Genomic DNA, 24,393 nt, shown 5'->3' on the forward strand with positions numbered 1-24,393 from the left:
CTACCTTAAGAGAGTCATAGTTACTCGTGTCTGCTGCTCCCACATCTTTAGGCCTTTATCATTCTTCCTATGGCTGGGCCTTTATCATTCTTGCTATGGCCAGTCCTACAGACCCGATATGCTACTATATGTCCACCTGAACGTCGTCACAGTTACTCCCACTACGAGTTTCTCGAGTTAGCAAATGCACTTCGCCGGATAACGAGGCATTTGGCTACCTTAAGAGAGTCATAGTTACTGCGGCCAGCTTCTCCCCCTTCTTTGAATCTTTCCTCTCTTTAATTCGTTCTGTGTTCATTCCAGCAGAAGCAATATGCCACAACATGTCCAGCTTAACGTTGTCTGAGTTATTACAACGATGAGTTCCTAGAGTTTTCAAATAAATTTCACGGCGTGACGAGGCATTAGGGTACCTTAAGAGGGTCAAAGTTACTGCTGTCGGCTGCTTCCCCTTCTTTGAAATTTTCCTTTCTTTAATTCGTACTGTGGCAGTCCTTCAGAAGGGATATGCCACTACATGTCCACCTTAACGTTGTCTCAATTATTCCAACGACAAGCTCCACGAGATTTCAAATAAATTTCGCGGAGCGACGAGGCATTTGATCACTTTAAGCGAGACATAGTTACTCCTGCAGCTGCTCCCACTTTTTTAAGCCCTTTCTCTATATCCTTCTTGCTATGGCCACTCGTGCAGAAGCGAAATGCTACAACATGTCCACGTTAACGTTGTCTGAGTTACTGCAACGACGATATCCTCGAGTTTTCAAATAAATTTCGCAGAGTGACAAGGCATTTGGCTACCTTAAGAGAGTCATAGTTACTCGTGTCTGCTGCTCCCACATCTTTAGGCCTTTATCATTCTTCCTATGGCTGGGCCTTTATCATTCTTGCTATGGCCAGTCCTACAGACCCGATATGCCACTATATGTCCACCTGAACGTCGTCACAGTTACTCCCACTACGAGTTTCTCGAGTTAGCAAATGTACTTCGCCGGATAACGAGGCATTTGGCTACCTTAAGAGAGTCATAGTTACTGCGGCCAGCTTCTCCCCCTTCTTTGAATCTTTCCTCTCTTTAATTCGTTCTGTGTTCATTCCAGCAGAAGCAATATGCCACAACATGTCCAGTTTAACGTTGTCTGAGTTATTACAACGATGAGTTCCTAGAGTTTTCAAATAAATTTCACGGCGTGACGAGGCATTAGGGTACCTTAAGAGGGTCAAAGTTACTGCTGTCGGCTGCTTCCCCTTCTTTGAAATTTTCCTTTCTTTAATTCGTACTGTGGCAGTCCTTCAGAAGGGATATGCCACTACATGTCCACCTTAACGTTGTCTCAATTATTCCAACGACAAGCTCCACGAGATTTCAAATAAATTTCGCGGAGCGACGAGGCATTTGATCACTTTAAGCGAGACATAGTTACTCCTGCAGCTGCTCCCACTTTTTTAAGCCCTTTCTCTATATCCTTCTTGCTATGGCCACTCGTGCAGAAGCGAAATGCTACAACATGTCCACGTTAACGTTGTCTGAGTTACTGCAACGACGATATCCTCGAGTTTTCAAATAAATTTCGCAGAGTGACGAGGCATTTGGCTACCTTAAGAGAGTCATAGTTACTCGTGTCTGCTGCTCCCACATCTTTAGGCCTTTATCATTCTTCCTATGGCTGGGCCTTTATCATTCTTGCTATGGCCAGTCCTACAGACCCGATATGCCACTATATGTCCACCTGAACGTCGTCACAGTTACTCCCACTACGAGTTTCTCGAGTTAGCAAATGTACTTCGCCGGATAACGAGGCATTTGGCTACCTTAAGAGAGTCATAGTTACTGCGGCCAGCTTCTCCCCCTTCTTTGAATCTTTCCTCTCTTTAATTCGTTCTGTGTTCATTCCAGCAGAAGCAATATGCCACAACATGTCCAGTTTAACGTTGTCTGAGTTATTACAACGATGAGTTCCTAGAGTTTTCAAATAAATTTCACGGCGTGACGAGGCATTAGGGTACCTTAAGAGGGTCAAAGTTACTGCTGTCGGCTGCTTCCCCTTCTTTGAAATTTTCCTTTCTTTAATTCGTACTGTGGCAGTCCTTCAGAAGGGATATGCCACTACATGTCCACCTTAACGTTGTCTCAATTATTCCAACGACAAGCTCCACGAGATTTCAAATAAATTTCGCGGAGCGACGAGGCATTTGATCACTTTAAGCGAGACATAGTTACTCCTGCAGCTGCTCCCACTTTTTTAAGCCCTTTCTCTATATCCTTCTTGCTATGGCCACTCGTGCAGAAGCGAAATGCTACAACATGTCCACGTTAACGTTGTCTGAGTTACTGCAACGACGATATCCTCGAGTTTTCAAATAAATTTCGCAGAGTGACGAGGCATTTGGCTACCTTAAGAGAGTCATAGTTACTCGTGTCTGCTGCTCCCACATCTTTAGGCCTTTATCATTCTTCCTATGGCTGGGCCTTTATCATTCTTGCTATGGCCAGTCCTACAGACCCGATATGCCACTATATGTCCACCTGAACGTCGTCACAGTTACTCCCACTACGAGTTTCTCGAGTTAGCAAATGCACTTCGCCGGATAACGAGGCATTTGGCTACCTTAAGAGAGTCATAGTTACTGCGGCCAGCTTCTCCCCCTTCTTTGAATCTTTCCTCTCTTTAATTCGTTCTGTGTTCATTCCAGCAGAAGCAATATGCCACAACATGTCCAGCTTAACGTTGTCTGAGTTATTACAACGATGAGTTCCTAGAGTTTTCAAATAAATTTCACGGCGTGACGAGGCATTAGGGTACCTTAAGAGGGTCAAAGTTACTGCTGTCGGCTGCTTCCCCTTCTTTGAAATTTTCCTTTCTTTAATTCGTACTGTGGCAGTCCTTCAGAAGGGATATGCCACTACATGTCCACCTTAACGTTGTCTCAATTATTCCAACGACAAGCTCCACGAGATTTCAAATAAATTTCGCGGAGCGACGAGGCATTTGATCACTTTAAGCGAGACATAGTTACTCCTGCAGCTGCTCCCACTTTTTTAAGCCCTTTCTCTATATCCTTCTTGCTATGGCCACTCGTGCAGAAGCGAAATGCTACAACATGTCCACGTTAACGTTGTCTGAGTTACTGCAACGACGATATCCTCGAGTTTTCAAATAAATTTCGCAGAGTGACGAGGCATTTGGCTACCTTAAGAGAGTCATAGTTACTCGTGTCTGCTGCTCCCACATCTTTAGGCCTTTATCATTCTTCCTATGGCTGGGCCTTTATCATTCTTGCTATGGACAGTCCTACAGACCCGATATGCTACTATATGTCCACCTGAACGTCGTCACAGTTACTCCCACTACGAGTTTCTCGAGTTAGCAAATGCACTTCGCCGGATAACGAGGCATTTGGCTACCTTAAGAGAGTCATAGTTACTGCGGCCAGCTTCTCCCCCTTCTTTGAATCTTTCCTCTCTTTAATTCGTTCTGTGTTCATTCCAGCAGAAGCAATATGCCACAACATGTCCAGCTTAACGTTGTCTGAGTTATTACAACGATGAGTTCCTAGAGTTTTCAAATAAATTTCACGGCGTGACGAGGCATTAGGGTACCTTAAGAGGGTCAAAGTTACTGCTGTCGGCTGCTTCCCCTTCTTTGAAATTTTCCTTTCTTTAATTCGTACTGTGGCAGTCCTTCAGAAGGGATATGCCACTACATGTCCACCTTAACGTTGTCTCAATTATTCCAACGACAAGCTCCACGAGATTTCAAATAAATTTCGCGGAGCGACGAGGCATTTGATCACTTTAAGCGAGACATAGTTACTCCTGCAGCTGCTCCCACTTTTTTAAGCCCTTTCTCTATATCCTTCTTGCTATGGCCACTCGTGCAGAAGCGAAATGCTACAACATGTCCACGTTAACGTTGTCTGAGTTACTGCAACGACGATATCCTCGAGTTTTCAAATAAATTTCGCAGAGTGACGAGGCATTTGGCTACCTTAAGAGAGTCATAGTTACTCGTGTCTGCTGCTCCCACATCTTTAGGCCTTTATCATTCTTCCTATGGCTGGGCCTTTATCATTCTTGCTATGGCCAGTCCTACAGACCCGATATGCCACTATATGTCCACCTGAACGTCGTCATAGTTACTCCCACTACGAGTTTCTCGAGTTAGCAAATGCACTTCGCCGGATAACGAGGCATTTGGCTACCTTAAGAGAGTCATAGTTACTGCGGCCAGCTTCTCCCCCTTCTTTGAATCTTTCCTCTCTTTAATTCGTTCTGTGTTCATTCCAGCAGAAGCAATATGCCACAACATGTCCAGCTTAACGTTGTCTGAGTTATTACAACGATGAGTTCCTAGAGTTTTCAAATAAATTTCACGGCGTGACGAGGCATTAGGGTACCTTAAGAGGGTCAAAGTTACTGCTGTCGGCTGCTTCCCCTTCTTTGAAATTTTCCTTTCTTTAATTCGTACTGTGGCAGTCCTTCAGAAGGGATATGCCACTACATGTCCACCTTAACGTTGTCTCAATTATTCCAACGACAAGCTCCACGAGATTTCAAATAAATTTCGCGGAGCGACGAGGCATTTGATCACTTTAAGCGAGACATAGTTACTCCTGCAGCTGCTCCCACTTTTTTAAGCCCTTTCTCTATATCCTTCTTGCTATGGCCACTCGTGCAGAAGCGAAATGCTACAACATGTCCACGTTAACGTTGTCTGAGTTACTGCAACGACGATATCCTCGAGTTTTCAAATAAATTTCGCAGAGTGACAAGGCATTTGGCTACCTTAAGAGAGTCATAGTTACTCGTGTCTGCTGCTCCCACATCTTTAGGCCTTTATCATTCTTCCTATGGCTGGGCCTTTATCATTCTTGCTATGGCCAGTCCTACAGACCCGATATGCCACTATATGTCCACCTGAACGTCGTCACAGTTACTCCCACTACGAGTTTCTCGAGTTAGCAAATGTACTTCGCCGGATAACGAGGCATTTGGCTACCTTAAGAGAGTCATAGTTACTGCGGCCAGCTTCTCCCCCTTCTTTGAATCTTTCCTCTCTTTAATTCGTTCTGTGTTCATTCCAGCAGAAGCAATATGCCACAACATGTCCAGCTTAACGTTGTCTGAGTTATTACAACGATGAGTTCCTAGAGTTTTCAAATAAATTTCACGGCGTGACGAGGCATTAGGGTACCTTAAGAGGGTCAAAGTTACTGCTGTCGGCTGCTTCCCCTTCTTTGAAATTTTCCTTTCTTTAATTCGTACTGTGGCAGTCCTTCAGAAGGGATATGCCACTACATGTCCACCTTAACGTTGTCTCAATTATTCCAACGACAAGCTCCACGAGATTTCAAATAAATTTCGCGGAGCGACGAGGCATTTGATCACTTTAAGCGAGACATAGTTACTCCTGCAGCTGCTCCCACTTTTTTAAGCCCTTTCTCTATATCCTTCTTGCTATGGCCACTCGTGCAGAAGCGAAATGCTACAACATGTCCACGTTAACGTTGTCTGAGTTACTGCAACGACGATATCCTCGAGTTTTCAAATAAATTTCGCAGAGTGACGAGGCATTTGGCTACCTTAAGAGAGTCATAGTTACTCGTGTCTGCTGCTCCCACATCTTTAGGCCTTTATCATTCTTCCTATGGCTGGGCCTTTATCATTCTTGCTATGGCCAGTCCTACAGACCCGATATGCCACTATATGTCCACCTGAACGTCGTCACAGTTACTCCCACTACGAGTTTCTCGAGTTAGCAAATGCACTTCGCCGGATAACGAGGCATTTGGCTACCTTAAGAGAGTCATAGTTACTGCGGCCAGCTTCTCCCCCTTCTTTGAATCTTTCCTCTCTTTAATTCGTTCTGTGTTCATTCCAGCAGAAGCAATATGCCACAACATGTCCAGCTTAACGTTGTCTGAGTTATTACAACGATGAGTTCCTAGAGTTTTCAAATAAATTTCACGGCGTGACGAGGCATTAGGGTACCTTAAGAGGGTCAAAGTTACTGCTGTCGGCTGCTTCCCCTTCTTTGAAATTTTCCTTTCTTTAATTCGTACTGTGGCAGTCCTTCAGAAGGGATATGCCACTACATGTCCACCTTAACGTTGTCTCAATTATTCCAACGACAAGCTCCACGAGATTTCAAATAAATTTCGCGGAGCGACGAGGCATTTGATCACTTTAAGCGAGACATAGTTACTCCTGCAGCTGCTCCCACTTTTTTAAGCCCTTTCTCTATATCCTTCTTGCTATGGCCACTCGTGCAGAAGCGAAATGCTACAACATGTCCACGTTAACGTTGTCTGAGTTACTGCAACGACGATATCCTCGAGTTTTCAAATAAATTTCGCAGAGTGACGAGGCATTTGGCTACCTTAAGAGAGTCATAGTTACTCGTGTCTGCTGCTCCCACATCTTTAGGCCTTTATCATTCTTCCTATGGCTGGGCCTTTATCATTCTTGCTATGGCCAGTCCTACAGACCCGATATGCTACTATATGTCCACCTGAACGTCGTCACAGTTACTCCCACTACGAGTTTCTCGAGTTAGCAAATGCACTTCGCCGGATAACGAGGCATTTGGCTACCTTAAGAGAGTCATAGTTACTGCGGCCAGCTTCTCCCCCTTCTTTGAATCTTTCCTCTCTTTAATTCGTTCTGTGTTCATTCCAGCAGAAGCAATATGCCACAACATGTCCAGCTTAACGTTGTCTGAGTTATTACAACGATGAGTTCCTAGAGTTTTCAAATAAATTTCACGGCGTGACGAGGCATTAGGGTACCTTAAGAGGGTCAAAGTTACTGCTGTCGGCTGCTTCCCCTTCTTTGAAATTTTCCTTTCTTTAATTCGTACTGTGGCAGTCCTTCAGAAGGGATATGCCACTACATGTCCACCTTAACGTTGTCTCAATTATTCCAACGACAAGCTCCACGAGATTTCAAATAAATTTCGCGGAGCGACGAGGCATTTGATCACTTTAAGCGAGACATAGTTACTCCTGCAGCTGCTCCCACTTTTTTAAGCCCTTTCTCTATATCCTTCTTGCTATGGCCACTCGTGCAGAAGCGAAATGCTACAACATGTCCACGTTAACGTTGTCTGAGTTACTGCAACGACGATATCCTCGAGTTTTCAAATAAATTTCGCAGAGTGACGAGGCATTTGGCTACCTTAAGAGAGTCATAGTTACTCGTGTCTGCTGCTCCCACATCTTTAGGCCTTTATCATTCTTCCTATGGCTGGGCCTTTATCATTCTTGCTATGGCCAGTCCTACAGACCCGATATGCTACTATATGTCCACCTGAACGTCGTCACAGTTACTCCCACTACGAGTTTCTCGAGTTAGCAAATGCACTTCGCCGGATAACGAGGCATTTGGCTACCTTAAGAGAGTCATAGTTACTGCGGCCAGCTTCTCCCCCTTCTTTGAATCTTTCCTCTCTTTAATTCGTTCTGTGTTCATTCCAGCAGAAGCAATATGCCACAACATGTCCAGCTTAACGTTGTCTGAGTTATTACAACGATGAGTTCCTAGAGTTTTCAAATAAATTTCACGGCGTGACGAGGCATTAGGGTACCTTAAGAGGGTCAAAGTTACTGCTGTCGGCTGCTTCCCCTTCTTTGAAATTTTCCTTTCTTTAATTCGTACTGTGGCAGTCCTTCAGAAGGGATATGCCACTACATGTCCACCTTAACGTTGTCTCAATTATTCCAACGACAAGCTCCACGAGATTTCAAATAAATTTCGCGGAGCGACGAGGCATTTGATCACTTTAAGCGAGACATAGTTACTCCTGCAGCTGCTCCCACTTTTTTAAGCCCTTTCTCTATATCCTTCTTGCTATGGCCACTCGTGCAGAAGCGAAATGCTACAACATGTCCACGTTAACGTTGTCTGAGTTACTGCAACGACGATATCCTCGAGTTTTCAAATAAATTTCGCAGAGTGACGAGGCATTTGGCTACCTTAAGAGAGTCATAGTTACTCGTGTCTGCTGCTCCCACATCTTTAGGCCTTTATCATTCTTCCTATGGCTGGGCCTTTATCATTCTTGCTATGGCCAGTCCTACAGACCCGATATGCTACTATATGTCCACCTGAACGTCGTCACAGTTACTCCCACTACGAGTTTCTCGAGTTAGCAAATGCACTTCGCCGGATAACGAGGCATTTGGCTACCTTAAGAGAGTCATAGTTACTGCGGCCAGCTTCTCCCCCTTCTTTGAATCTTTCCTCTCTTTAATTCGTTCTGTGTTCATTCCAGCAGAAGCAATATGCCACAACATGTCCAGCTTAACGTTGTCTGAGTTATTACAACGATGAGTTCCTAGAGTTTTCAAATAAATTTCACGGCGTGACGAGGCATTAGGGTACCTTAAGAGGGTCAAAGTTACTGCTGTCGGCTGCTTCCCCTTCTTTGAAATTTTCCTTTCTTTAATTCGTACTGTGGCAGTCCTTCAGAAGGGATATGCCACTACATGTCCACCTTAACGTTGTCTCAATTATTCCAACGACAAGCTCCACGAGATTTCAAATAAATTTCGCGGAGCGACGAGGCATTTGATCACTTTAAGCGAGACATAGTTACTCCTGCAGCTGCTCCCACTTTTTTAAGCCCTTTCTCTATATCCTTCTTGCTATGGCCACTCGTGCAGAAGCGAAATGCTACAACATGTCCACGTTAACGTTGTCTGAGTTACTGCAACGACGATATCCTCGAGTTTTCAAATAAATTTCGCAGAGTGACGAGGCATTTGGCTACCTTAAGAGAGTCATAGTTACTCGTGTCTGCTGCTCCCACATCTTTAGGCCTTTATCATTCTTCCTATGGCTGGGCCTTTATCATTCTTGCTATGGCCAGTCCTACAGACCCGATATGCTACTATATGTCCACCTGAACGTCGTCACAGTTACTCCCACTACGAGTTTCTCGAGTTAGCAAATGCACTTCGCCGGATAACGAGGCATTTGGCTACCTTAAGAGAGTCATAGTTACTGCGGCCAGCTTCTCCCCCTTCTTTGAATCTTTCCTCTCTTTAATTCGTTCTGTGTTCATTCCAGCAGAAGCAATATGCCACAACATGTCCAGCTTAACGTTGTCTGAGTTATTACAACGATGAGTTCCTAGAGTTTTCAAATAAATTTCACGGCGTGACGAGGCATTAGGGTACCTTAAGAGGGTCAAAGTTACTGCTGTCGGCTGCTTCCCCTTCTTTGAAATTTTCCTTTCTTTAATTCGTACTGTGGCAGTCCTTCAGAAGGGATATGCCACTACATGTCCACCTTAACGTTGTCTCAATTATTCCAACGACAAGCTCCACGAGATTTCAAATAAATTTCGCGGAGCGACGAGGCATTTGATCACTTTAAGCGAGACATAGTTACTCCTGCAGCTGCTCCCACTTTTTTAAGCCCTTTCTCTATATCCTTCTTGCTATGGCCACTCGTGCAGAAGCGAAATGCTACAACATGTCCACGTTAACGTTGTCTGAGTTACTGCAACGACGATATCCTCGAGTTTTCAAATAAATTTCGCAGAGTGACAAGGCATTTGGCTACCTTAAGAGAGTCATAGTTACTCGTGTCTGCTGCTCCCACATCTTTAGGCCTTTATCATTCTTCCTATGGCTGGGCCTTTATCATTCTTGCTATGGCCAGTCCTACAGACCCGATATGCCACTATATGTCCACCTGAACGTCGTCACAGTTACTCCCACTACGAGTTTCTCGAGTTAGCAAATGCACTTCGCCGGATAACGAGGCATTTGGCTACCTTAAGAGAGTCATAGTTACTGCGGCCAGCTTCTCCCCCTTCTTTGAATCTTTCCTCTCTTTAATTCGTTCTGTGTTCATTCCAGCAGAAGCAATATGCCACAACATGTCCAGCTTAACGTTGTCTGAGTTATTACAACGATGAGTTCCTAGAGTTTTCAAATAAATTTCACGGCGTGACGAGGCATTAGGGTACCTTAAGAGGGTCAAAGTTACTGCTGTCGGCTGCTTCCCCTTCTTTGAAATTTTCCTTTCTTTAATTCGTACTGTGGCAGTCCTTCAGAAGGGATATGCCACTACATGTCCACCTTAACGTTGTCTCAATTATTCCAACGACAAGCTCCACGAGATTTCAAATAAATTTCGCGGAGCGACGAGGCATTTGATCACTTTAAGCGAGACATAGTTACTCCTGCAGCTGCTCCCACTTTTTTAAGCCCTTTCTCTATATCCTTCTTGCTATGGCCACTCGTGCAGAAGCGAAATGCTACAACATGTCCACGTTAACGTTGTCTGAGTTACTGCAACGACGATATCCTCGAGTTTTCAAATAAATTTCGCAGAGTGACGAGGCATTTGGCTACCTTAAGAGAGTCATAGTTACTCGTGTCTGCTGCTCCCACATCTTTAGGCCTTTATCATTCTTCCTATGGCTGGGCCTTTATCATTCTTGCTATGGCCAGTCCTACAGACCCGATATGCCACTATATGTCCACCTGAACGTCGTCACAGTTACTCCCACTACGAGTTTCTCGAGTTAGCAAATGCACTTCGCCGGATAACGAGGCATTTGGCTACCTTAAGAGAGTCATAGTTACTGCGGCCAGCTTCTCCCCCTTCTTTGAATCTTTCCTCTCTTTAATTCGTTCTGTGTTCATTCCAGCAGAAGCAATATGCCACAACATGTCCAGCTTAACGTTGTCTGAGTTATTACAACGATGAGTTCCTAGAGTTTTCAAATAAATTTCACGGCGTGACGAGGCATTAGGGTACCTTAAGAGGGTCAAAGTTACTGCTGTCGGCTGCTTCCCCTTCTTTGAAATTTTCCTTTCTTTAATTCGTACTGTGGCAGTCCTTCAGAAGGGATATGCCACTACATGTCCACCTTAACGTTGTCTCAATTATTCCAACGACAAGCTCCACGAGATTTCAAATAAATTTCGCGGAGCGACGAGGCATTTGATCACTTTAAGCGAGACATAGTTACTCCTGCAGCTGCTCCCACTTTTTTAAGCCCTTTCTCTATATCCTTCTTGCTATGGCCACTCGTGCAGAAGCGAAATGCTACAACATGTCCACGTTAACGTTGTCTGAGTTACTGCAACGACGATATCCTCGAGTTTTCAAATAAATTTCGCAGAGTGACAAGGCATTTGGCTACCTTAAGAGAGTCATAGTTACTCGTGTCTGCTGCTCCCACATCTTTAGGCCTTTATCATTCTTCCTATGGCTGGGCCTTTATCATTCTTGCTATGGCCAGTCCTACAGACCCGATATGCCACTATATGTCCACCTGAACGTCGTCACAGTTACTCCCACTACGAGTTTCTCGAGTTAGCAAATGTACTTCGCCGGATAACGAGGCATTTGGCTACCTTAAGAGAGTCATAGTTACTGCGGCCAGCTTCTCCCCCTTCTTTGAATCTTTCCTCTCTTTAATTCGTTCTGTGTTCATTCCAGCAGAAGCAATATGCCACAACATGTCCAGCTTAACGTTGTCTGAGTTATTACAACGATGAGTTCCTAGAGTTTTCAAATAAATTTCACGGCGTGACGAGGCATTAGGGTACCTTAAGAGGGTCAAAGTTACTGCTGTCGGCTGCTTCCCCTTCTTTGAAATTTTCCTTTCTTTAATTCGTACTGTGGCAGTCCTTCAGAAGGGATATGCCACTACATGTCCACCTTAACGTTGTCTCAATTATTCCAACGACAAGCTCCACGAGATTTCAAATAAATTTCGCGGAGCGACGAGGCATTTGATCACTTTAAGCGAGACATAGTTACTCCTGCAGCTGCTCCCACTTTTTTAAGCCCTTTCTCTATATCCTTCTTGCTATGGCCACTCGTGCAGAAGCGAAATGCTACAACATGTCCACGTTAACGTTGTCTGAGTTACTGCAACGACGATATCCTCGAGTTTTCAAATAAATTTCGCAGAGTGACGAGGCATTTGGCTACCTTAAGAGAGTCATAGTTACTCGTGTCTGCTGCTCCCACATCTTTAGGCCTTTATCATTCTTCCTATGGCTGGGCCTTTATCATTCTTGCTATGGCCAGTCCTACAGACCCGATATGCTACTATATGTCCACCTGAACGTCGTCACAGTTACTCCCACTACGAGTTTCTCGAGTTAGCAAATGCACTTCGCCGGATAACGAGGCATTTGGCTACCTTAAGAGAGTCATAGTTACTGCGGCCAGCTTCTCCCCCTTCTTTGAATCTTTCCTCTCTTTAATTCGTTCTGTGTTCATTCCAGCAGAAGCAATATGCCACAACATGTCCAGCTTAACGTTGTCTGAGTTATTACAACGATGAGTTCCTAGAGTTTTCAAATAAATTTCACGGCGTGACGAGGCATTAGGGTACCTTAAGAGGGTCAAAGTTACTGCTGTCGGCTGCTTCCCCTTCTTTGAAATTTTCCTTTCTTTAATTCGTACTGTGGCAGTCCTTCAGAAGGGATATGCCACTACATGTCCACCTTAACGTTGTCTCAATTATTCCAACGACAAGCTCCACGAGATTTCAAATAAATTTCGCGGAGCGACGAGGCATTTGATCACTTTAAGCGAGACATAGTTACTCCTGCAGCTGCTCCCACTTTTTTAAGCCCTTTCTCTATATCCTTCTTGCTATGGCCACTCGTGCAGAAGCGAAATGCTACAACATGTCCACGTTAACGTTGTCTGAGTTACTGCAACGACGATATCCTCGAGTTTTCAAATAAATTTCGCAGAGTGACAAGGCATTTGGCTACCTTAAGAGAGTCATAGTTACTCGTGTCTGCTGCTCCCACATCTTTAGGCCTTTATCATTCTTCCTATGGCTGGGCCTTTATCATTCTTGCTATGGCCAGTCCTACAGACCCGATATGCCACTATATGTCCACCTGAACGTCGTCACAGTTACTCCCACTACGAGTTTCTCGAGTTAGCAAATGTACTTCGCCGGATAACGAGGCATTTGGCTACCTTAAGAGAGTCATAGTTACTGCGGCCAGCTTCTCCCCCTTCTTTGAATCTTTCCTCTCTTTAATTCGTTCTGTGTTCATTCCAGCAGAAGCAATATGCCACAACATGTCCAGCTTAACGTTGTCTGAGTTATTACAACGATGAGTTCCTAGAGTTTTCAAATAAATTTCACGGCGTGACGAGGCATTAGGGTACCTTAAGAGGGTCAAAGTTACTGCTGTCGGCTGCTTCCCCTTCTTTGAAATTTTCCTTTCTTTAATTCGTACTGTGGCAGTCCTTCAGAAGGGATATGCCACTACATGTCCACCTTAACGTTGTCTCAATTATTCCAACGACAAGCTCCACGAGATTTCAAATAAATTTCGCGGAGCGACGAGGCATTTGATCACTTTAAGCGAGACATAGTTACTCCTGCAGCTGCTCCCACTTTTTTAAGCCCTTTCTCTATATCCTTCTTGCTATGGCCACTCGTGCAGAAGCGAAATGCTACAACATGTCCACGTTAACGTTGTCTGAGTTACTGCAACGACGATATCCTCGAGTTTTCAAATAAATTTCGCAGAGTGACGAGGCATTTGGCTACCTTAAGAGAGTCATAGTTACTCGTGTCTGCTGCTCCCACATCTTTAGGCCTTTATCATTCTTCCTATGGCTGGGCCTTTATCATTCTTGCTATGGCCAGTCCTACAGACCCGATATGCTACTATATGTCCACCTGAACGTCGTCACAAGTACTCCCACTACGAGTTTCTCGAGTTAGCAAATGCACTTCGCCGGATAACGAGGCATTTGGCTACCTTAAGAGAGTCATAGTTACTGCGGCCAGCTTCTCCCCCTTCTTTGAATCTTTCCTCTCTTTAATTCGTTCTGTGTTCATTCCAGCAGAAGCAATATGCCACAACATGTCCAGCTTAACGTTGTCTGAGTTATTACAACGATGAGTTCCTAGAGTTTTCAAATAAATTTCACGGCGTGACGAGGCATTAGGGTACCTTAAGAGGGTCAAAGTTACTGCTGTCGGCTGCTTCCCCTTCTTTGAAATTTTCCTTTCTTTAATTCGTACTGTGGCAGTCCTTCAGAAGGGATATGCCACTACATGTCCACCTTAACGTTGTCTCAATTATTCCAACGACAAGCTCCACGAGATTTCAAATAAATTTCGCGGAGCGACGAGGCATTTGATCACTTTAAGCGAGACATAGTTACTCCTGCAGCTGCTCCCACTTTTTTAAGCCCTTTCTCTATATCCTTCTTGCTATGGCCACTCGTGCAGAAGCGAAATGCTACAACATGTCCACGTTAACGTTGTCTGAGTTACTGCAACGACGATATCCTCGAGTTTTCAAATAAATTTCGCAGAGTGACAAGGCATTTGGCTACCTTAAGAGAGTCATAGTTACTCGTGTCTGCTGCTCCCACATCTTTAGGCCTTTATCATTCTTCCTATGGCTGGGCCTTTATCATTCTTGCTATGGCCAGTCCTACAGACCCGATATGCCACTATATGTCCACCTGAACGTCGTCACAGTTACTCCCACTACGAGTTTCTCGAGTTAGCAAATGTACTTCGCCGGATAACGAGGCATTTGGCTACCTTAAGAGAGTCATAGTTACTGCGGCCAGCTTCTCCCCCTTCTTTGAATCTTTCCTCTCTTTAATTCGTTCTGTGTTCATTCCAGCAGAAGCAATATGCCACAACATGTCCAGCTTAACGTTGTCTGAGTTATTACAACGATGAGTTCCTAGAGTTTTCAAATAAATTTCACGGCGTGACGAGGCATTAGGGTACCTTAAGAGGGTCAAAGTTACTGCTGTCGGCTGCTTCCCCTTCTTTGAAATTTTCCTTTCTTTAATTCGTACTGTGGCAGTCCTTCAGAAGGGATATGCCACTACATGTCCACCTTAACGTTGTCTCAATTATTCCAACGACAAGCTCCACGAGATTTCAAATAAATTTCGCGGAGCGACGAGGCATTTGATCACTTTAAGCGAGACATAGTTACTCCTGCAGCTGCTCCCACTTTTTTAAGCCCTTTCTCTATATCCTTCTTGCTATGGCCACTCGTGCAGAAGCGAAATGCTACAACATGTCCACGTTAACGTTGTCTGAGTTACTGCAACGACGATATCCTCGAGTTTTCAAATAAATTTCGCAGAGTGACGAGGCATTTGGCTACCTTAAGAGAGTCATAGTTACTCGTGTCTGCTGCTCCCACATCTTTAGGCCTTTATCATTCTTCCTATGGCTGGGCCTTTATCATTCTTGCTATGGCCAGTCCTACAGACCCGATATGCTACTATATGTCCACCTGAACGTCGTCACAAGTACTCCCACTACGAGTTTCTCGAGTTAGCAAATGCACTTCGCCGGATAACGAGGCATTTGGCTACCTTAAGAGAGTCATAGTTACTGCGGCCAGCTTCTCCCCCTTCTTTGAATCTTTCCTCTCTTTAATTCGTTCTGTGTTCATTCCAGCAGAAGCAATATGCCACAACATGTCCAGCTTAACGTTGTCTGAGTTATTACAACGATGAGTTCCTAGAGTTTTCAAATAAATTTCACGGCGTGACGAGGCATTAGGGTACCTTAAGAGGGTCAAAGTTACTGCTGTCGGCTGCTTCCCCTTCTTTGAAATTTTCCTTTCTTTAATTCGTACTGTGGCAGTCCTTCAGAAGGGATATGCCACTACATGTCCACCTTAACGTTGTCTCAATTATTCCAACGACAAGCTCCACGAGATTTCAAATAAATTTCGCGGAGCGACGAGGCATTTGATCACTTTAAGCGAGACATAGTTACTCCTGCAGCTGCTCCCACTTTTTTAAGCCCTTTCTCTATATCCTTCTTGCTATGGCCACTCGTGCAGAAGCGAAATGCTACAACATGTCCACGTTAACGTTGTCTGAGTTACTGCAACGACGATATCCTCGAGTTTTCAAATAAATTTCGCAGAGTGACGAGGCATTTGGCTACCTTAAGAGAGTCATAGTTACTCGTGTCTGCTGCTCCCACATCTTTAGGCCTTTATCATTCTTCCTATGGCTGGGCCTTTATCATTCTTGCTATGGCCAGTCCTACAGACCCGATATGCCACTATATGTCCACGTGAACGTCGTCACAGTTACTCCCACTACGAGTTTCTCGAGTTAGCAAATGTACTTCGCCGGATAACGAGGCATTTGGCTACCTTAAGAGAGTCATAGTTACTGCGGCCAGCTTCTCCCCCTTCTTTGAATCTTTCCTCTCTTTAATTCGTTCTGTGTTCATTCCAGCAGAAGCAATATGCCACAACATGTCCAGCTTAACGTTGTCTGAGTTATTACAACGATGAGTTCCTAGAGTTTTCAAATAAATTTCACGGCGTGACGAGGCATTAGGGTACCTTAAGAGGGTCAAAGTTACTGCTGTCGGCTGCTTCCCCTTCTTTGAAATTTTCCTTTCTTTAATTCGTACTGTGGCAGTCCTTCAGAAGGGATATGCCACTACATGTCCACCTTAACGTTGTCTCAATTATTCCAACGACAAGCTCCACGAGATTTCAAATAAATTTCGCGGAGCGACGAGGCATTTGATCACTTTAAGCGAGACATAGTTACTCCTGCAGCTGCTCCCACTTTTTTAAGCCCTTTCTCTATATCCTTCTTGCTATGGCCACTCGTGCAGAAGCGAAATGCTACAACATGTCCACGTTAACGTTGTCTGAGTTACTGCAACGACGATATCCTCGAGTTTTCAAATAAATTTCGCAGAGTGACGAGGCATTTGGCTACCTTAAGAGAGTCATAGTTACTCGTGTCTGCTGCTCCCACATCTTTAGGCCTTTATCATTCTTCCTATGGCTGGGCCTTTATCATTCTTGCTATGGCCAGTCCTACAGACCCGATATGCTACTATATGTCCACCTGAACGTCGTCACAGTTACTCCCACTACGAGTTTCTCGAGTTAGCAAATGCACTTCGCCGGATAACGAGGCATTTGGCTACCTTAAGAGAGTCATAGTTACTGCGGCCAGCTTCTCCCCCTTCTTTGAATCTTTCCTCTCTTTAATTCGTTCTGTGTTCATTCCAGCAGAAGCAATATGCCACAACATGTCCAGCTTAACGTTGTCTGAGTTATTACAACGATGAGTTCCTAGAGTTTTCAAATAAATTTCACGGCGTGACGAGGCATTAGGGTACCTTAAGAGGGTCAAAGTTACTGCTGTCGGCTGCTTCCCCTTCTTTGAAATTTTCCTTTCTTTAATTCGTACTGTGGCAGTCCTTCAGAAGGGATATGCCACTACATGTCCACCTTAACGTTGTCTCAATTATTCCAACGACAAGCTCCACGAGATTTCAAATAAATTTCGCGGAGCGACGAGGCATTTGATCACTTTAAGCGAGACATAGTTACTCCTGCAGCTGCTCCCACTTTTTTAAGCCCTTTCTCTATATCCTTCTTGCTATGGCCACTCGTGCAGAAGCGAAATGCTACAACATGTCCACGTTAACGTTGTCTGAGTTACTGCAACGACGATATCCTCGAGTTTTCAAATAAATTTCGCAGAGTGACAAGGCATTTGGCTACCTTAAGAGAGTCATAGTTACTCGTGTCTGCTGCTCCCACATCTTTAGGCCTTTATCATTCTTCCTATGGCTGGGCCTTTATCATTCTTGCTATGGCCAGTCCTACAGACCCGATATGCCACTATATGTCCACCTGAACGTCGTCACAGTTACTCCCACTACGAGTTTCTCGAGTTAGCAAATGTACTTCGCCGGATAACGAGGCATTTGGCTACCTTAAGAGAGTCATAGTTACTGCGGCCAGCTTCTCCCCCTTCTTTGAATCTTTCCTCTCTTTAATTCGTTCTGTGTTCATTCCAGCAGAAGCAATATGCCACAACATGTCCAGCTTAACGTTGTCTGAGTTATTACAACGATGAGTTCCTAGAGTTTTCAAATAAATTTCACGGCGTGACGAGGCATTAGGGTACCTTAAGAGGGTCAAAGTTACTGCTGTCGGCTGCTTCCCCTTCTTTGAAATTTTCCTTTCTTTAATTCGTACTGTGGCAGTCCTTCAGAAGGGATATGCCACTACATGTCCACCTTAACGTTGTCTCAATTATTCCAACGACAAGCTCCACGAGATTTCAAATAAATTTCGCGGAGCGACGAGGCATTTGATCACTTTAAGCGAGACATAGTTACTCCTGCAGCTGCTCCCACTTTTTTAAGCCCTTTCTCTATATCCTTCTTGCTATGGCCACTCGTGCAGAAGCGAAATGCTACAACATGTCCACGTTAACGTTGTCTGAGTTACTGCAACGACGATATCCTCGAGTTTTCAAATAAATTTCGCAGAGTGACGAGGCATTTGGCTACCTTAAGAGAGTCATAGTTACTCGTGTCTGCTGCTCCCACATCTTTAGGCCTTTATCATTCTTCCTATGGCTGGGCCTTTATCATTCTTGCTATGGCCAGTCCTACAGACCCGATATGCTACTATATGTCCACCTGAACGTCGTCACAGTTACTCCCACTACGAGTTTCTCGAGTTAGCAAATGCACTTCGCCGGATAACGAGGCATTTGGCTACCTTAAGAGAGTCATAGTTACTGCGGCCAGCTTCTCCCCCTTCTTTGAATCTTTCCTCTCTTTAATTCGTTCTGTGTTCATTCCAGCAGAAGCAATATGCCACAACATGTCCAGCTTAACGTTGTCTGAGTTATTACAACGATGAGTTCCTAGAGTTTTCAAATAAATTTCACGGCGTGACGAGGCATTAGGGTACCTTAAGAGGGTCAAAGTTACTGCTGTCAGCTGCTTCCCCTTCTTTGAAATTTTCCTTTCTTTAATTCGTACTGTGGCAGTCCTTCAGAAGGGATATGCCACTACATGTCCACCTTAACGTTGTCTCAATTATTCCAACGACAAGCTCCACGAGATTTCAAATAAATTTCGCGGAGCGACGAGGCATTTGATCACTTTAAGCGAGACATAGTTACTCCTGCAGCTGCTCCCACTTTTTTAAGCCCTTTCTCTATATCCTTCTTGCTATGGCCACTCGTGCAGAAGCGAAATGCTACAACATGTCCACGTTAACGTTGTCTGAGTTACTGCAACGACGATATCCTCGAGTTTTCAAATAAATTTCGCAGAGTGACGAGGCATTTGGCTACCTTAAGAGAGTCATAGTTACTCGTGTCTGCTGCTCCCACATCTTTAGGCCTTTATCATTCTTCCTATGGCTGGGCCTTTATCATTCTTGCTATGGCCAGTCCTACAGACCCGATATGCTACTATATGTCCACCTGAACGTCGTCACAGTTACTCCCACTACGAGTTTCTCGAGTTAGCAAATGCACTTCGCCGGATAACGAGGCATTTGGCTACCTTAAGAGAGTCATAGTTACTGCGGCCAGCTTCTCCCCCTTCTTTGAATCTTTCCTCTCTTTAATTCGTTCTGTGTTCATTCCAGCAGAAGCAATATGCCACAACATGTCCAGCTTAACGTTGTCTGAGTTATTACAACGATGAGTTCCTAGAGTTTTCAAATAAATTTCACGGCGTGACGAGGCATTAGGGTACCTTAAGAGGGTCAAAGTTACTGCTGTCGGCTGCTTCCCCTTCTTTGAAATTTTCCTTTCTTTAATTCGTACTGTGGCAGTCCTTCAGAAGGGATATGCCACTACATGTCCACCTTAACGTTGTCTCAATTATTCCAACGACAAGCTCCACGAGATTTCAAATAAATTTCGCGGAGCGACGAGGCATTTGATCACTTTAAGCGAGACATAGTTACTCCTGCAGCTGCTCCCACTTTTTTAAGCCCTTTCTCTATATCCTTCTTGCTATGGCCACTCGTGCAGAAGCGAAATGCTACAACATGTCCACGTTAACGTTGTCTGAGTTACTGCAACGACGATATCCTCGAGTTTTCAAATAAATTTCGCAGAGTGACAAGGCATTTGGCTACCTTAAGAGAGTCATAGTTACTCGTGTCTGCTGCTCCCACATCTTTAGGCCTTTATCATTCTTCCTATGGCTGGGCCTTTATCATTCTTGCTATGGCCAGTCCTACAGACCCGATATGCCACTATATGTCCACCTGAACGTCGTCACAGTTACTCCCACTACGAGTTTCTCGAGTTAGCAAATGTACTTCGCCGGATAACGAGGCATTTGGCTACCTTAAGAGAGTCATAGTTACTGCGGCCAGCTTCTCCCCCTTCTTTGAATCTTTCCTCTCTTTAATTCGTTCTGTGTTCATTCCAGCAGAAGCAATATGCCACAACATGTCCAGCTTAACGTTGTCTGAGTTATTACAACGATGAGTTCCTAGAGTTTTCAAATAAATTTCACGGCGTGACGAGGCATTAGGGTACCTTAAGAGGGTCAAAGTTACTGCTGTCGGCTGCTTCCCCTTCTTTGAAATTTTCCTTTCTTTAATTCGTACTGTGGCAGTCCTTCAGAAGGGATATGCCACTACATGTCCACCTTAACGTTGTCTCAATTATTCCAACGACAAGCTCCACGAGATTTCAAATAAATTTCGCGGAGCGACGAGGCATTTGATCACTTTAAGCGAGACATAGTTACTCCTGCAGCTGCTCCCACTTTTTTAAGCCCTTTCTCTATATCCTTCTTGCTATGGCCACTCGTGCAGAAGCGAAATGCTACAACATGTCCACGTTAACGTTGTCTGAGTTACTGCAACGACGATATCCTCGAGTTTTCAAATAAATTTCGCAGAGTGACAAGGCATTTGGCTACCTTAAGAGAGTCATAGTTACTCGTGTCTGCTGCTCCCACATCTTTAGGCCTTTATCATTCTTCCTATGGCTGGGCCTTTATCATTCTTGCTATGGCCAGTCCTACAGACCCGATATGCCACTATATGTCCACCTGAACGTCGTCACAGTTACTCCCACTACGAGTTTCTCGAGTTAGCAAATGTACTTCGCCGGATAACGAGGCATTTGGCTACCTTAAGAGAGTCATAGTTACTGCGGCCAGCTTCTCCCCCTTCTTTGAATCTTTCCTCTCTTTAATTCGTTCTGTGTTCATTCCAGCAGAAGCAATATGCCACAACATGTCCAGCTTAACGTTGTCTGAGTTATTACAACGATGAGTTCCTAGAGTTTTCAAATAAATTTCACGGCGTGACGAGGCATTAGGGTACCTTAAGAGGGTCAAAGTTACTGCTGTCGGCTGCTTCCCCTTCTTTGAAATTTTCCTTTCTTTAATTCGTACTGTGGCAGTCCTTCAGAAGGGATATGCCACTACATGTCCACCTTAACGTTGTCTCAATTATTCCAACGACAAGCTCCACGAGATTTCAAATAAATTTCGCGGAGCGACGAGGCATTTGATCACTTTAAGCGAGACATAGTTACTCCTGCAGCTGCTCCCACTTTTTTAAGCCCTTTCTCTATATCCTTCTTGCTATGGCCACTCGTGCAGAAGCGAAATGCTACAACATGTCCACGTTAACGTTGTCTGAGTTACTGCAACGACGATATCCTCGAGTTTTCAAATAAATTTCGCAGAGTGACGAGGCATTTGGCTACCTTAAGAGAGTCATAGTTACTCGTGTCTGCTGCTCCCACATCTTTAGGCCTTTATCATTCTTCCTATGGCTGGGCCTTTATCATTCTTGCTATGGCCAGTCCTACAGACCCGATATGCTACTATATGTCCACCTGAACGTCGTCACAAGTACTCCCACTACGAGTTTCTCGAGTTAGCAAATGCACTTCGCCGGATAACGAGGCATTTGGCTACCTTAAGAGAGTCATAGTTACTGCGGCCAGCTTCTCCCCCTTCTTTGAATCTTTCCTCTCTTTAATTCGTTCTGTGTTCATTCCAGCAGAAGCAATATGCCACAACATGTCCAGCTTAACGTTGTCTGAGTTATTACAACGATGAGTTCCTAGAGTTTTCAAATAAATTTCACGGCGTGACGAGGCATTAGGGTACCTTAAGAGGGTCAAAGTTACTGCTGTCGGCTGCTTCCCCTTCTTTGAAATTTTCCTTTCTTTAATTCGTACTGTGGCAGTCCTTCAGAAGGGATATGCCACTACATGTCCACCTTAACGTTGTCTCAATTATTCCAACGACAAGCTCCACGAGATTTCAAATAAATTTCGCGGAGCGACGAGGCATTTGATCACTTTAAGCGAGACATAGTTACTCCTGCAGCTGCTCCCACTTTTTTAAGCCCTTTCTCTATATCCTTCTTGCTATGGCCACTCGTGCAGAAGCGAAATGCTACAACATGTCCACGTTAACGTTGTCTGAGTTACTGCAACGACGATATCCTCGAGTTTTCAAATAAATTTCGCAGAGTGACGAGGCATTTGGCTACCTTAAGAGAGTCATAGTTACTCGTGTCTGCTGCTCCCACATCTTTAGGCCTTTATCATTCTTCCTATGGCTGGGCCTTTATCATTCTTGCTATGGCCAGTCCTACAGACCCGATATGCTACTATATGTCCACCTGAACGTCGTCACAGTTACTCCCACTACGAGTTTCTCGAGTTAGCAAATGCACTTCGCCGGATAACGAGGCATTTGGCTACCTTAAGAGAGTCATAGTTACTGCGGCCAGCTTCTCCCCCTTCTTTGAATCTTTCCTCTCTTTAATTCGTTCTGTGTTCATTCCAGCAGAAGCAATATGCCACAACATGTCCAGCTTAACGTTGTCTGAGTTATTACAACGATGAGTTCCTAGAGTTTTCAAATAAATTTCACGGCGTGACGAGGCATTAGGGTACCTTAAGAGGGTCAAAGTTACTGCTGTCGGCTGCTTCCCCTTCTTTGAAATTTTCCTTTCTTTAATTCGTACTGTGGCAGTCCTTCAGAAGGGATATGCCACTACATGTCCACCTTAACGTTGTCTCAATTATTCCAACGACAAGCTCCACGAGATTTCAAATAAATTTCGCGGAGCGACGAGGCATTTGATCACTTTAAGCGAGACATAGTTACTCCTGCAGCTGCTCCCACTTTTTTAAGCCCTTTCTCTATATCCTTCTTGCTATGGCCACTCGTGCAGAAGCGAAATGCTACAACATGTCCACGTTAACGTTGTCTGAGTTACTGCAACGACGATATCCTCGAGTTTTCAAATAAATTTCGCAGAGTGACGAGGCATTTGGCTACCTTAAGAGAGTCATAGTTACTCGTGTCTGCTGCTCCCACATCTTTAGGCCTTTATCATTCTTCCTATGGCTGGGCCTTTATTATTCTTGCTATGGCCAGTCCTACAGACCCGATATGCCACTATATGTCCACCTGAACGTCGTCACAGTTACTCCCACTACGAGTTTCTCGAGTTAGCAAATGTACTTCGCCGGATAACGAGGCATTTGGCTACCTTAAGAGAGTCATAGTTACTGCGGCCAGCTTCTCCCCCTTCTTTGAATCTTTCCTCTCTTTAATTCGTTCTGTGTTCATTCCAGCAGAAGCAATATGCCACAACATGTCCAGCTTAACGTAGTCTGAGTTATTACAACGATGAGTTCCTAGAGTTTTCAAATAAATTTCACGGCGTGACGAGGCATTAGGGTACCTTAAGAGGGTCAAAGTTACTGCTGTCGGCTGCTTCCCCTTCTTTGAAATTTTCCTTTCTTTAATTCGTACTGTGGCAGTCCTTCAGAAGGGATATGCCACTACATGTCCACCTTAACGTTGTCTCAATTATTCCAACGACAAGCTCCACGAGATTTCAAATAAATTTCGCGGAGCGACGAGGCATTTGATCACTTTAAGCGAGACATAGTTACTCCTGCAGCTGCTCCCACTTTTTTAAGCCCTTTCTCTATATCCTTCTTGCTATGGCCACTCGTGCAGAAGCGAAATGCTACAACATGTCCACGTTAACGTTGTCTGAGTTACTGCAACGACGATATCCTCGAGTTTTCAAATAAATTTCGCAGAGTGACGAGGCATTTGGCTACCTTAAGAGAGTCATAGTTACTCGTGTCTGCTGCTCCCACATCTTTAGGCCTTTATCATTCTTCCTATGGCTGGGCCTTTATCATTCTTGCTATGGCCAGTCCTACAGACCCGATATGCTACCATATGTCCACCTGAACGTCGTCACAGTTACTCCCACTACGAGTTTCTCGAGTGAGCAAATGCACTTCGCCGGATAACGAGGCATTTGGCTACCTTAAGAGAGTCATAGTTACTGCGGCCAGCTTCTCCCCCTTCTTTGAATCTTTCCTCTCTTTAATTCGTTCTGTGTTCATTCCAGCAGAAGCAATATGCCACAACATGTCCAGCTTAACGTTGTCTGAGTTATTACAACGATGAGTTCCTAGAGTTTTCAAATAAATTTCACGGCGTGACGAGGCATTAGGGTACCTTAAGAGGGTCAAAGTTACTGCTGTCGGCTGCTTCCCCTTCTTTGAAATTTTCCTTTCTTTAATTCGTA

The sequence above is a fragment of the Schistocerca nitens genome, chromosome 5, assembly GCF_023898315.1.
Source record: "Schistocerca nitens isolate TAMUIC-IGC-003100 chromosome 5, iqSchNite1.1, whole genome shotgun sequence".
NCBI lineage: Eukaryota > Metazoa > Arthropoda > Insecta > Orthoptera > Acrididae > Schistocerca > Schistocerca nitens.